The sequence below is a fragment of the Macrobrachium nipponense genome, chromosome 31, assembly GCF_015104395.2.
Source record: "Macrobrachium nipponense isolate FS-2020 chromosome 31, ASM1510439v2, whole genome shotgun sequence".
NCBI classification, from domain to species: Eukaryota; Metazoa; Arthropoda; class Malacostraca; order Decapoda; family Palaemonidae; genus Macrobrachium; species Macrobrachium nipponense.
The window spans coordinates 60,774,507-60,789,793 of record NC_061093.1 but is presented as its reverse complement, the minus strand read 5'-3'; the positions used below and the strand labels follow the sequence as shown (position 1 = coordinate 60,789,793).

General features: G+C 37.0%; 1 pseudogene; it reads left to right on the top strand.

Moving 5' to 3' along the window:
• LOC135207036 (homeotic protein empty spiracles-like) overlaps positions 1 to 14,630 on the top strand; it is a 54,997-nt pseudogene extending 40,367 nt beyond the window's left edge.
• The last annotated feature ends 657 nt before the right edge of the window (positions 14,631 to 15,287 follow it).

The following is a 15,287-nucleotide window of genomic DNA, read 5'->3' as shown; positions in this document are numbered from 1 at the left end:
GTCATATTTTGATATTTTGCGGGTACAAATATAATACAAAGCGCCACGGTGGCGTGGTTGGTATGGTGTTTGCGTCCCACCTCGGTGGTCGCTGGTTCGATTCTCGGCCATTCCATTGAGGAGTCAGAGATGTGTATTTGTGGTGATAGAAGTTCACTCTCGACGTGGTTCGGAAGTCACGTAAAGCCGTTGGTCCCGTTGCTGAATAACCACTGGTTCCATGCAAGGTAAAAACACCATACAAACAAACAAATTTATATTACAAGAGAGGAGGAGGAGAGGGAGTTCTGTCTACTTAGCTAATCTATCTCAATCTTCTATCTCTCTGGATGCAAACATAAACGTTATTCATAATCATGAAACGGAGCCTGATTTGATACTCGATATTGTCACTAAGATCGAAACGTAGTGTTGTAATTTCAAACCAAAACAGAGGTAGCTATTCGTTTCCTCCTGAGAGAGAGAGAGAGAGAGAGAGAGGAGAGATTTAATAGGTAATGTATTCTGTTTATGATTAGCCGGTTATAAATTGACAGAACAGGAAAACTGGCTATTAAATGAATCACAAAGTTTTTTTTTCAACATCACAACTTCGTTATTCAAATTGCTTATGACCTAACAAGGATTGAGGTTCAAACCTCTCTCTCTCTCTCTCTCTCTCTCTCTCTCTCTCTCTCTCTCTCTCGCTCGCTCGCTTGACCGAAGTGTTATTGCCTCTTTACCTCTTCTAATCCTTCGTCTACCGCCCACTCCCATACTTTCAAAGTAATTAAGGAGGCATACGGAACATTTTTCTCAGACACTTACTACAGCATTCGCTCTCCCCACTTCCTCCGGCATACCAGATATTTCAAGAGCCAAGATAGTGATTAAATTCCCTCTCACGAAGGTCGATTTCCTTATTGAGAGTCAAGGCGCTGTTAGCTCTTAAGAGACGTGACAGTTAAGTCCTCGTGATTCGCCTGCCTGTGGGTTTTCGTTGCACCCGCGTATGTGATGGTGCCAATGCTTTATTGCTCTTTTCCTCAATAATAAATACTGTATATCGTACATCAATACTTGATAGACATCATTATTTAACTTAGCATGATGGTTCACGCATAGTCATGAAGTATCGATCCTTTCTATCCCATAGAATCTCCTCAACTCGCGAGTGCAATCTTGGAAAACGTAGCCTGGTGGTTGGTAGCCCTGACGTTCAAGAGCGCGGGCGTCGAAAGGTAAACAAAAGGTGTTGCAGCTCTTACGAATACCAAGATCCTTTATTGTAACCCACGCCCCCTTTTGATAGCTGTAGCTGTCATTTACGGCAATCAGATTCCACGTCTGCTACGTAAGAAAAATACGGAACATTCATCACTAGACCTGTGCAGTAATAATACTTCAGGGGAAAAAAGGTGCTTTGTATGCCCTGCTACATTTTATATACATGACTGAAGTCTGGTCTCGGCGGCAGCTCTTCTAGCGAAGTTCATCAATCAACTCAAGTTATTGGGGTCATAAATATAAGAGATGGGGCTTCGAGATCAGGTTATAACGCGGGAGAAATATTGGCTGTAAAAAATAACGGCTGGACTTATTTTACGAAAATAGAAGGGATGGGGAGGGTTGGAAATGTTTAGAATTAGTTTTCGTTTGCACCTCTCCAGGGATACGTTCGTATTTATCAATTTTAGGTTAGTTTTAGGGTCAGTCTCTCTCTCTCTCTCTCTCTCTCTCTCTCTCTTCTCTCTCTCTCTCTCTCTCTCAGGTTTCCTGAATTATAGGATAGTTTTAAAGAGAAAGAATGAAGAATTGAAATTACTATTTACGAAAGAATTTAGGTCTGCGTCCATATTAGACGTTTTGTATCGCTCACGTACATTTATGTAAATAAATAAGAAAATCTCCAGGGGTCCGAAGCCTCAAATATAACATTAGTTTCCTTCCTTTCCTTTAAAAATTTTAAATTTTAAATAATTTTGCGACATGGCATATGAAAAATCGCATTGAATTCTTACTATATCTCAAAATCCAAATCATTCTTATATTAATAATATCCTATACTTGCTCTGTAATCGAATTATAAAATATCATCTGCTCTTCATCTCAGAGACCAAAGAATATCAGAGCCACGGTCATCATCACTGTCGCTGTTTCCACCATTATCCTTTTTAGTTATGAATATTATTATCGTTTCTACATATTACTCGGGTGATCTGCATTAGGTTGTGAGGGGATCGACGAGGTGCTGAAAGGTTTTGTTGTAAGATGTTAAATCGGTTATGAAGCTGATGTTTATGTTCATATTGTTTGCAACATCAAGAAAGATGGGTGCTCCTCTTGTCTCGCTTTTCACCAAAGACTTTTTTCACGCAGAGGATTCGGTATTTTAAAAATTGTTAAAAATTATGTTTCCTATTAGTAAAATTAAGATGATTTTTTTGTGGAGTGGAGGGAGCGTTAAGAATTAAAAGAGGAATCTCTGTAGCAATAATAATAATAATAAGAATAATAATAAAATGGGAAAGTATATCTACAGTATCATGTCTGTTGATTTTGTTGCTTAAAATATATAAAGTGGAAAGCTTTTGATGACCGTTCTGGTCATATATTTTAAATAAGGAAATCAACAGACTTAATACTATGGATTTGCTTTCCCAATAATAATAATAATAATAATAATAATAATAATAATAATAATAATAATAATAATAATAATAATAATAATAATAATAATAATAATAAGAGAGACTACAATTATCATAGATCATGACTACGACGATGATGATGGCAATAAAAACTGAGGCAAAAATAAAAATAAAGTTTATATGAACACAATGGCCTACCACATACAAAACCCATCCTCACGTATACAATGCATGAACTGTGAATTCACATAAAAACCCAAGGCGGATGGAAAACTGAATAGACGGAGGAAAAGGGAATGAAATAAAATAAACAAGGGCACTTGCTCACTGCAAATGAAAGCGCACGTGCGACTGCAGAGCAGAATTGCAAAATAAACATCACAATAAACCCTGCGGGGATGCAAGGTGGCCGCTATCGTTAGCCGCTAAACATAGCACTTAACGGTAAAAAGCTCTAAAAGTATTAACATAAGTATAAGCACCCAGCATCTCAGAGCTTCTTGAAGAGAGAGAGAGAGATAGAGAGAGGGAGGGGGGGGGGCGGGGGTTGTGACGCTGACAAATAAAAAGGAATGTTTGCCACTACACTGCACGCAAATATTTAATAAATGCAAGCACCTATTCATTTGCAATAAATAGGCAGTTTTGACATTCAATGATTACTCTTAACCTGCTTTATACTATTACATTACTGAGCTTGAAGCTAAATTACGTCTGATTTATGGATAAATCAAACCTCTGGTATAAAATTAAATCCAAAAGTATAGTTGTGCTACTAAACTGTTATTAATATTTTTTTTTTCAAGCTAGCAGAGTTCTTTGAATGTGCATTGTCAATAACTCAAACCCTCTGGAAAAAAAATGAATTCCAAAAGTATAGTTGCACGACTAAACCTTCTTGTCATTTTTTTTTCAAGGTAGCAAAGTTCTTTGAATGTGCTTTGTCAACAACGCAAGAAAAATTCATGAAAATTTAATACAATCGTGGCAAAGAGAAATGCATTTTATACCAACTGATATTGCGTGAGGTAGTTTTTTTTTTCCCCAAGTCCGACAGTATGACCAAATAGTTCCATTTATCATGTTCAGAACCAATGTAAAATACAAAATACAAGAGGAAAGGACGTGATAAAAGAGAAAAGCTTGTTCTAATACAAAAGTTCAAAGGTAAATGTACCGCCAATACAAAAAAAATATAAAATGAGATTTTGAAGAATGAATGAGGAATGATTCTTGTTCAAACAAACGACCTTTCACCATTCCTGTCGTGAAGAGGAACTAATGACGAAATATTCTTTGATATAACGGTAATATTCCAAACTCTATGACAAAGAAACTGATAACAACATCGGCCAACCGTTCCTAGTTGTCCAGAAGGCCTTGGAAGTTAGGGACATTTGAATAAGACAATTTTCTTTGCAAAAACAAGAAGAAAAGACATGAGTATAAAAAAAAAACGGGTAGGCACCAAATAATGGTTTTCATCATCATCGACATCGTCATCAAAAAGAAGAAAAACACTTGGAAGAGGGGATAGGATAATGAATCTGATTTAATTGCGTGCTCTTCATTCATCATATTGCCTACATCAGAGACAATAGACTGGAAAAGAAAAGACTGAAGTTATAGACTAGACGCTACAGATGCTGGAAATGGAACGAGGACAGAAGAGGAGCAACTTTCTGCTGGCTTCGTCAGGCTCATTGCCACTCATTGCCCTTCACAGCAGGCTCTCAAGGCCTGTTGGAAATTCAAAGCTACGGTCTTCATAATGAAACTTGCCATACTCAATAGTGCCCACTTATGGGCACCGGAGCTTTTTGGGTCCCAAAGGCGACTGACTTTCGTTGGTAGGATGATGCGGTTATACGAGGCTATTTGGAAGTGTTTCCTTTTTCACAGTAGGATGCAAACGCTACTGCATGATTACCTAAGTCTTTGATTTAATTAACTTCTCTACGGATGCATAACGATGGCAATTATCTACGGGCCTCAAACAGCAAATCATCACATACGCAAAAAGGATGTCAGCTCAATCAAAATCTACTGAAATTCATAGAGCGTCAAAAAGTGGTTTCTCAGGAGACTTACACAATTGTCAAACGAGTTTCTCAGAAATTTGATGGTCTTGAGACTTCGACGTCCCTCACGGTAATGTTTTATTGACGAAATTAATTCCTCTTCTCTCTAAAGGGACTATTTGCATGGAAATGTCTTTATTTGACCAAAATTAAATTCAGGATTTCATCTCCGAAAGGAACTATCTTTCGCATTTTTTTGTTCTTATAGAAAAAATTAATTCCCCTTCTCTCTAAAGCAACTATTTGCATTAAATGTCTTATAGACAAAATTAATTCCCCTTCTCTCTAAAGCAACTATTTGCATTAAATGTCTTATTGATAAAATTAATTCCCCCCTCTCTAAAGGAAATATTTGCATTAAATGTCTTATTGATACAATTAATTCCCCCTTCTCTGAAGGAAATATTTGCATTTAATGTCTTATTGATAAAATTAATTCCCCTTCTCTCTAAAGGAACTATTTGTATTAAATGTCTTATAGACAAAATTAATTCCCCTTCTCTAAAGGAACTATTTGCATTGAATGTCTTATTGACAAAATTAATTCCCCTTCTATAATGGAATTATTTGTATTAAGTGTATAAACACTGAGGATATGAATGCATTTTTTAAAGAAAAATGTCAGTTTGACATGGACACCATGGTCATATTGATAAATACTTACTTCCTAGAGCTAAAAGACAACATGCATACTATCATAATCAGTTGCGACCACTGTTTCTTAACATAAGTAAGAAGAAAACAAATGAGAAGACTATTATTAGCGTAAAAACTGAATATATGAATACAATGATGGCCAAATTAACAGCAACACAGCGGAGAGAAAGTACGAAATGAAAACTAAACAAAAAAATGAAAAACAAAATGCGAGAATGACCATCACTTTAAACAGTCATCGTATTACTATTATCAGCAGGGACGTCACATTGTGCATGATTTTTGAATGATGAAGAGTTCTTCCCCCCCCTCCCCCTTCCCCTCCCCTTCTACCCTATCCCACCACCCTGCCCCGATGAAAAAAACCCAGTAAGTGTTGAATATTACTTTCTGTCTGTCTCTCTCTCATTTTTATTTTTTTAACACCTTAATCCCGGCACTTCTTCATCTTGTAGGATCGTAGAGCGCGGTAGACGGACCACCTGATCACACGGAGAATGAAAAAGGGTGGCCCCGGTGGGGTAGGGGGGCAGGGTAGGAGGGCGGGAAGGTTGGGGTGATGCTTTAAGCACCAAAATAAAAACATTACGCTGGCCCCGCCCGCCTCCCTCCCTCTAAAGCTGCAGGGCGGAATCGTGCAAGTTTGACAGCCCTTCATAGGAGAGGGTGCTCGTGCTAGCTAAGAGTATTAATATCCTCCTCCACGCCTTGAATCTGAAGTGGCTGATCCACGATAATGCTAACCCACTCGGCCCGACAAGGACGGGTTCCTTGCGAAGTCGCCCCGGCCGGATGGCCCCAAGAGACAGCCGCCGCCCGTTGCCCGCGCTGGCGCGATAGGTTTCAATTCGCTTATCAGGGGGATTGAACCTCTTATCGACATTATGAGGGATTTAGAAAGAGGTTTCTCCGCCCCCAACACTATGTGCGAGAGAGAAACTTGAAGGTTAAGTCTCTGGTTCCCGGCCGCGTGGAGCGGAGTCGTCACAAAGGAGCAGTAGGCGTAACGATATATGAGAGAGGCTTGTCCACATATATAAATTTCTAACGACCGGAAATTTTTTTGTTTCTGGGAGGGGTGGGTGGGGTGTGTGGGTCCTGCCAACCTGATATCCTAAATTGGCAACGCGTAGACGGGGTTTTAATCATCATGGTAAACACAAAATCTGGCTACGCTATGAGCGCCCATTATTTTTCTCTGTGATCTTCGTCCTCTTTATTTTTTTTTATTCGTTTCTACTATGGCAGTTTATGCTGTTCAGTGCCTAACGCTTCTGCAGTAAGGACGCCAGGTGTCACTTATAGTCGTTTGGAGGCACTCTTGCCATGTTCATCTTCGCATTTGCTGCTGCTGTTGTCGGGGCTGGGGGCTCTGATATGTTACCAGAGAGAGAGAGAGAGAGAGAGAGAGAGAGAGAGAGAGAGAGAGAGTAGAGGTGAGGGTCGCGTGGGGGGAGTTGTGGAGCGACAGGGCGATTACTATTCAAATAACTTCTAATATTCCCAACAAACTGCAATATGGTACAAACATTTTAACAAGGCGTTTTTCGGTTATGGCTCCCAAGCAAACATCTGTCACCTTGATATTCGAAAATAATTCTGAAATATTTTCAATATATCTTTAAAATTTCACATCGGCTCTTAGCATTCCCTTCCTGTTGATGAGAGAATATTTAGATATTTATAGCATTTCGATTTAAGAATATTTTCTTACGGCAAATATGAACCAATCATTCATTTGTTCATTTATTTATTTCGTATCATTTTATTGTCAAAAGTTTCGGATCACAGCAGTCATCAATTGTCCACCTAACTTTCGATGACATTCTATCAATTAAGTTACTTAGCAACGTTTGCGCATGCTCAGTTATGATTCACGCACTTGGAAAGTTCCGTATAGTCAAGGTTTCTTCTGCGCACTGGCGAAATATACTATTATAGACCGGCGTCTGAAAACGGAATTACAATAATTCCAGTGAAATTCTTTTGGAAACTCGTCAGTATTAAAAGCCTCGTGATTTGCATTTCGAGGACCCAGTTTTATAACGTTTCCTGAAATATTAAAGTTGTGTTTTGATATTCTTTCTTAATTATTGCGATTCTATATAACAGAATCTCTGTTGTTAAGGAACGTTTAACTGTACATTAATACTATCCTACAGAATATTTCAAATCACTTACAATACTTCCAATGAAAACTGCATAACTATTCTCAAAGTTGCCTGTTTTCATGACTGTTAAACTGTGATTCTATAAAACAGAATCTTTATTGTTAAGGAATGTTTTAACTATAATACTATACTACAGAATATTTCAAATCACTTACAATACTCTCAATCAAAACTGAATAACTTTTCTTAAAGTTGCCTTTTTTATAACTGTTAAACTGCGCAACTGAATCTATGATAATGTGGGGAATATAATAACTGGCCTTCCACAGCACCACTTCGCCATAGGTATAGGATTACTTACAGATCCTTATCGCAAGACGTTAAATAGGACTTTCATCATTCTTCCAGGTCCTGAACAACTGGCATACCTCCTGCAGCCCTTCCGAAAACCGAAGCGTATCCGGACGGCGTTTAGTCCGAGTCAGCTGCTGAAGCTGGAACAGGCCTTTGAGAAGAACCAGTATGTCGTCGGCGCCGAGAGGAAGCAGCTGGCCCAGTCTCTCAACCTCTCTGAAACACAGGTGGGTCTATACTCATGAACTAATTCGAGTTCAGGTGAGATGTTGATGTTTGTATGGAACAAAGACGGTATGCAGTTCCTCTCTCTCTCTCTCTCTCTTCTCTCTCTAACGAAAAAAAGTCTGAGAACAAATATTCATTAGGTACCTTCCGATTCACTGAGGACATTAGGACCGAAATAGCTCATGTGAATTACATGGACCACATTTTGATAGTGTTGTCCCTTAAAATCATTGAACACACAGGCACGCACTCACACACCCATATATATAATATAATAATATATATATATATTATATATATATATATATATATATATATATGTGTGTGTGTGTGTGTGTGTATATATGTATATATATATATATATAATATATATATTATATATATATATATATATATATATATATATATATATATATATAGGAATATATTATATATAGAATATTATATATATATATATATTTATATATATAACGTACATATATAGATATATACATATATATATATATAAATATATATATATAGATAATATATATGATAGTATATATATACATATATATATATATATATGTATACTACATATATAACACAACACTGTATTTTCTAGGCGCGTAGATTTGGACGACTGATTCACATCATTTACAGTTCCCAGATTGATTGATGGAGCATCATAAGCTGGCGTCACTGTAAAAGAAAACAGCCTCAATCAATCCCATCGAGGCACTTCAAGCTAACAGCTGAGAGGCAGATTTGGTAATCTGGGTTAATTGACCCCAATGGTTTCATATTCACGATTATACGACCAATACTTATTTGATATTGAGCGAGGGGTCAAGTGGGGTCAAAACACCCTGCCCCCGCTTACCCTAACCCCCTGCCCACACCGTTAAGGTATGATGGGGCAAAATGATTCTAAACATTCAGAAGATGGCATCAGACACGTGGTCTCTTACGTCACCTTTTACGGTATAGTTTTTTTTCTCTTTTCTTTTCTTTTCTTTATGCAACCCGAGTTAGTCCTTCCTTTCTTGCAGAGGTCCACAGAAATTGGGAGTCTTGTAAAGAAATATATCTTATAGATATATATATATATATATATATATATATATATATTTACACATGTATATATACATATTTATATGTGTGTAGGGGTTTATGTAGACAGATATGTGTACCCTTGAGCTCGGTTGTAGATTTAATTAAGAAATTTCGATAACGTCCATAAAGTAATAAATTCTAGAGAGAGAGAGAGAGAGAGAGAGAGAGAGAGAGAGAGAGAGAGAGAGATAAAATAATGTCCATAAAGTCATAAATTATCTAGAAGAAGAGAGAGAGATCGAGAATGTAGCAGAGAGAGAGAGCGAGAAGGAGAGAGAGACGGAGGAGAGAGATAATATACGAATCATAACGGAGACTAACCGGAGTTCTGTTAAAAGAGGGATAAACACAACTGTCCCGAAACATCAAGACTGAAATTCCAGGTATATATAATCTTGGTTTATCCACTGAAATTCTATTCACTGTTTATGACTGTATTTCGAGGAGGACGACAGAGAGAGAGAGAGAGAGAGGAGAGAGAGAGAGAGAGAGAGAGTACTAAGTTTTGATAACAATAAACTGTTAGCTAAAGGACTAGATTTCTGACGCTGTTTTTAAGCAAATGACAATTGAAAAAAACGGGACTAGAGCCATACAGTTCATAATGCGTGAGTGTGTGTGTGGTGTGTGTGTGTGGTTGTGTGTGTGTGTGCGCGCGCGCGTGCTAGAGAGAGAGAGGAGAGAGAGAGAGAGAGAGAGAGAGAGAGAACAGGTGTTTGAAACCCAATCCTCTTGCAATTATATTCTCTACACGCAACATCGTCGAAAGGGTCGATCGGGGCGAGCCAAATGAAGCAGTGCTTCACCAGGGTGTCCATAACTGAACTTTTAATGTTTTTTTTTTTTTGAGCTAGCTTTCCTATGTTTTCACTTTGTTATTGTGGTTTTTTCAACGTTTTTGAAATTGTTATCACCACGCTATTTTTGTAGTTACATGTTATTTCCTAGAAATGATTACTAATTCAATGTGACACATGGAATAAACTGCCACCAGAAGTTGTAAACAGCAACGGTGTGGAAGAGTTGAAAAGAAAGCTAGACAAAATCATTAGAAGGACATTAAATGAACAGTAAAACCTGCTCCAAGAGATAAGCGAACACACGATGTCTCCTCTTAGGATGGACTAATAAGTCTTTGAGAGATCCTAAGCCTTGTAACTCCTTGTAATAGATTTCATTATCGTTTATACTTTTATTGGCTGTTGCACCAATGGCAAAGCATATGAAAATTAATGCCGTCCTTAGGTGTAAAACATAAAATACATATTCCACAGAGCACCTTTGTTTCGTAACTCGTCATCATCCAGTATTTATTATATATATATATATATATAGATATTATAATATAATATATATATTAATATATATAATATATAATTAATATATATATTTAATAATATATTATATTATATTATATATATTTCCTCCGTTTTCCGTTTATGCGTCTATGCTTTTATTTTCGTTTCACAATAAATCCAAACTATCAAACGCTACTTTTAACTGTTTTTTATCATCTGTCGGTACTAGAAATATCGTATAATAGTAAATTAGTCTGAAGTTTTCTGAGAAAGTTATATCCATCCAAAATCTTTTTTTTTTTCTAGTGACTGGTATTCAGAAAATAGATATCGAAAGAAGTGACCAGAATACGAGGTTGAAGAGTCAGTGAACTCAATTTAACACACGTGATTCTTTCCAAACTGATAATTGGACTTTTTTCAAGATATTTTTGTTTTTGTTTTCAATAAAGTTCATGAAACCAATTCTCTCGTGAAAGGATCATTCATTTTATATAAATATAAGTCGCGTCAGAATTGCCTTCATCATCACCACAATCATAAATCTCATGGCCATTAATAGAGGTATCAATAGTACTAATAATCAACACCACAATCATCTCATGGCCAATAATAGAGGTATCAATAGTGTTAATAATAAACACCACAATCATGAATCTCATGCCCAATATTAGAGATATCAATAGTAGTACTAATAATGGTGACAGCCACCATTTACATAATGATGAAGAGGCATCAATATAGTACTAATAATGAAGATTAGTACTATGATGATGAAGATGGTTGGAGGTAACAACGAACATAGAACCAGATCAAATCAAAACAATAACTTTCCTCTTTTTCCCGCGCAGGTGAAAGTCTGGTTCCAAAACAGAAGGACCAAGGAGAAGAGAATCCAGCAAGAGGACGAAGGAGAGGGCGGCGGCGGCGGCGATGGCAGGCAGGCGGGCGAAGGAGGCGCCGTAGGAGGCTCCGGAGGAGGCTCGGGTGGGGCCGGCGGAGGGAGCGCGGGCGGAACATCGGCCTCGGAGAAGAGTTCCTCGACGTCTTCGGCATCATCCTGACGAAACGTCGAAGCCTATGGAAGAGGAGGAGGAGGAGGACGATGACGACGAAGAAATCATCGACGAAGACTCGGAGGACGAGGGCGTGGGCGGGGCGAGGGTCAGCAGCTTGACGACGGGCTGAGGCTCGATAGAGCACAGTGGGAGCCCTGAAGACCTCACGGTGGACTTCAAATTGGCCTTCCCACCCGCGCCCGTCACGTGCTTACGTCACCACCCGTCAGTACCTCGCCTGGGAATTCACTTACGTCATTTGTTGTTCTTTTTTTTTTAATGTTATCATTATTGTGTGTGTGCAGTGGATGTCGAAGTGAGGCCTTTTTTTCCACAAGGGAAAACGCATGACTCAAAGAGCAATCAACTTTTGCACGCAGCTGAGTGTATTACACAGCTTCTGCTACATATGCAACGGAGCAGCTGGACGGCTAAGCTGCCTGGAATAGTAATGAGGAACAAACTTACAATATGCGAGTAGAGTAACAGAAGTACTGGAGTTTTCTGACACACGAGAATAAGTGAAAGTGGTTCATTTTTTTTTGGTTTTAGCCTCGACTCGGAACTTATCACCGGAAAAATAGTGGAAAACTCAAGACCGGCATCAAGCGATGGAAGGAAAACAGAAAAGCACAATAATCTAGATCTAGTTACTAATCCCTGATTCTCAGTGATATTTTTTTTTTTCTCCAGTTCAGTCTCGTCTCCTTCCAAAATGTTTAGACCAACTCGTCAAGTATTTGCGGGTCTATTCCTTGATCAGTTGCCTTCTGTTTCCTGATGATTTTTATACATGAAAACACCATTCCATTAAGTTTTCATGATTATTGTTGAATAGTCTTTAAATAGATTATACATCTGTATCCTTGTAAAATTGAGGGGAAAAAAATTCTCACATTTTTACTCTTATCCAGATGTTTCATGAATATTCCTTATTCAGCTGCTTTCTCAGTTTCCTGTAAATATGTGAAAATGTAATGTTTCTTTTTTTATTACGTTTATTGAATTTTCCCTAATCATGTATCATCTCTTCTTCCATTTTTCTTGAAGTTTGGAAACAATTTCTTCGTCGTGTGGACTTGTATGTGGGTCTCAGCACCGCTCGTGAACTGAATAATGCAACAGATACGCAAGTGTTTGCAATGTTAGGGGATATATTCAGGAAGTTGCTTAGTAGGCGTCATCTTAAGGCAATGCTCCACATTGCTAACGATATCACTGACCAAGTCGTTACGAATAACGTTTATACTCTTTTCGCTCGTTTTCTGCAATGATGAAAACTGCGCCCTTGACGTTAAAAAATAGGGAAATAGAGTGCCAAAATAGAACTTTAAGGTAATAAGCACTTTAAATGCGAGGAATAAAAAGAGAAAATGACTTGTTCCTTTAGTTTAAAATCTTTAAAAATCCCTAAGGAACATTAAAAATGGATCGCCATAATACGTTACTTTTCACTGAATGGTTCATTTCTTAGTACGGAAAAACACGAGGGGAAAAAAACGTCCCAGAATGAGTGATGCGGAACGTTTGTGACGTCACAAACTACACACCACCCGCCATCTTGGATTTCAGCGTCTAGAAATTCGAGTCCCCAAACGAAAATGGTTAATTGCTTCTCCTGATCTTACAAAGAAAGACCGTCATCGTGATAGATGAAAGATTTTCGTTTTTTTAATTCTTTGGAAAATAAAAATGTTGTTTCAGATTAAGCTAATCTTGTGTCGCCACGGGGTCTTGTTCCTAGAGCAGTTCGACAATTTAAAAAAAAAACGGAACTCCATGGCAGTGGTGTTGTCCAGTGTTTGTTTATGGTTTCCCATCTACTGAAAATTCTCTATGGTTTAGAAGGCATTCCAGCACATACGAGTACAGCACTGAAATTTAGATCAGCTAACAAAGAAAATGGCTGATGATTTATTTATGATGTACAAAATATGTTGAAAGTACGAATCTTATAATAAGTGCAACAAAAATGGATGATGATTTATTTATGATGTATAAAATATGTTGAAAAAACACGATTTTTATAATAATGCACAAAAATGGATGATGATTTATTTATGATGTATAAAATATGTTGAAAAAACACGAATTTTATAATAAGTGCTCGCTCATTTTGAAGTCTTCATCGTCTCGGCTGGAACAAAAAACAAAGCAAAAAAATATCACCTGAAATGCTGATCAAAGAAGAAAGCTATATTCTAAAAAAAATAAATGCATAAATAAATGTAATAAAATGAAATTAGTTGAGATTACTAAGTGATCATCACGTTTCGAAATATTTGTCGTCTGAACTGACAAAAATGTTGAGAACGAGGCTGACTAAAAAAAAAAAAATAGATAAATAAAAACATCATCAAATGATGTTTGAAGATCAAGTAAAACCAGGTTTCTCAGTTACAATCGAATTTTCAAGCAATGGCATCATATTCGTTTTGACATCTTAACTGACAAGTTGATGGCCCTGCAAAACAACAACTTTATTGACCTATAAAAGAACAATCTTATTGACCTACGAAGGAGCTTTCTTAACCTACAAAATAACAATTTTATGGGCCTACAAAACAACAACTTTATTGACCTACAAAAGAACAATCTTATTGACCTACAAAGGAACTTTCATAACCTACAAAATAACAACTTTATTGACCTACAAAAGAACAATCTCATTAGCCTAAAAAACAACTTTATTACCCTACAAAATAGCAAATTTATGGGTCTACAAAACAACTTTATTGACCCACAAAAGAACAATCTTATTGGCCTACAAAACAACTTTATTAACCTATAAAAGAACAACTTCATTAAACTACAAAAGAATAACTTCATTGACCTAAAAAACAACAGCGTTATTATACAAAAGAAAAACTTTATGGACCTACAAAACAACAACTACATTAACCTACAGAACAATTTTATAGACCTACAAAAGAACACCGAATTTTCAGTAGAACAACAACTTTATTATACAAGAGAACAACTTCATATACCTACAAAACAACAACTAAAGTAACCTACAAAAGAACAATTCTATAGACCTACAAAAGAGCATTGAATTTCCAGTAGAACAACGTCAAAACACTAACACTAAAAAAGAATTCCACAGTGAACGAAAACATTCCAAGAATTTGTTCCATGTTTTGTTCTTGAGTCATCCAGTTGATAAGGAAAACTCAAGGACAACAGACACATTTGGCTTATAAGTTGAATGAAGTAACCGATCGGCAAAGATTTTACACACCTGTGTGTAACAGAAGAGAGAGATTTATGACCGAGCTCTCACTCTCTCTCTCTCTCTCTCTCTTCTCTCTCTCTCTCTCTCTCTCTCTCTCTCTCATCTGGAAAATCCCTCTAAACGTCAGTACATTCTAGAAAAAAATAGACCTATATGAAACCACAATAATTGTTCATTATCGAATTCACTATACATAAGACAAACTTACGCCCCTTGAGAAATTATAATTGATTGGAGCATCTGCCCCTACCAAGATGGGAAAATATATACATACATACACACACACACACACGCACACACACATATATATATATATATATATATATATAATATATATAATTATATATATATATATATAGATATATATATATAACTTATATATATATATGTATATATCACTTGTCGACGATTTATACTAAAACATTTGGCGAGTGTGATTGAGCAGTTGAATTCAGAATTCTCAAGTCTTCGCAATGAAGACCTATGATATTCAATATTCAGCTATTCACTTTTCTTCCCAGTGCTGCTTCTATCAGCCAC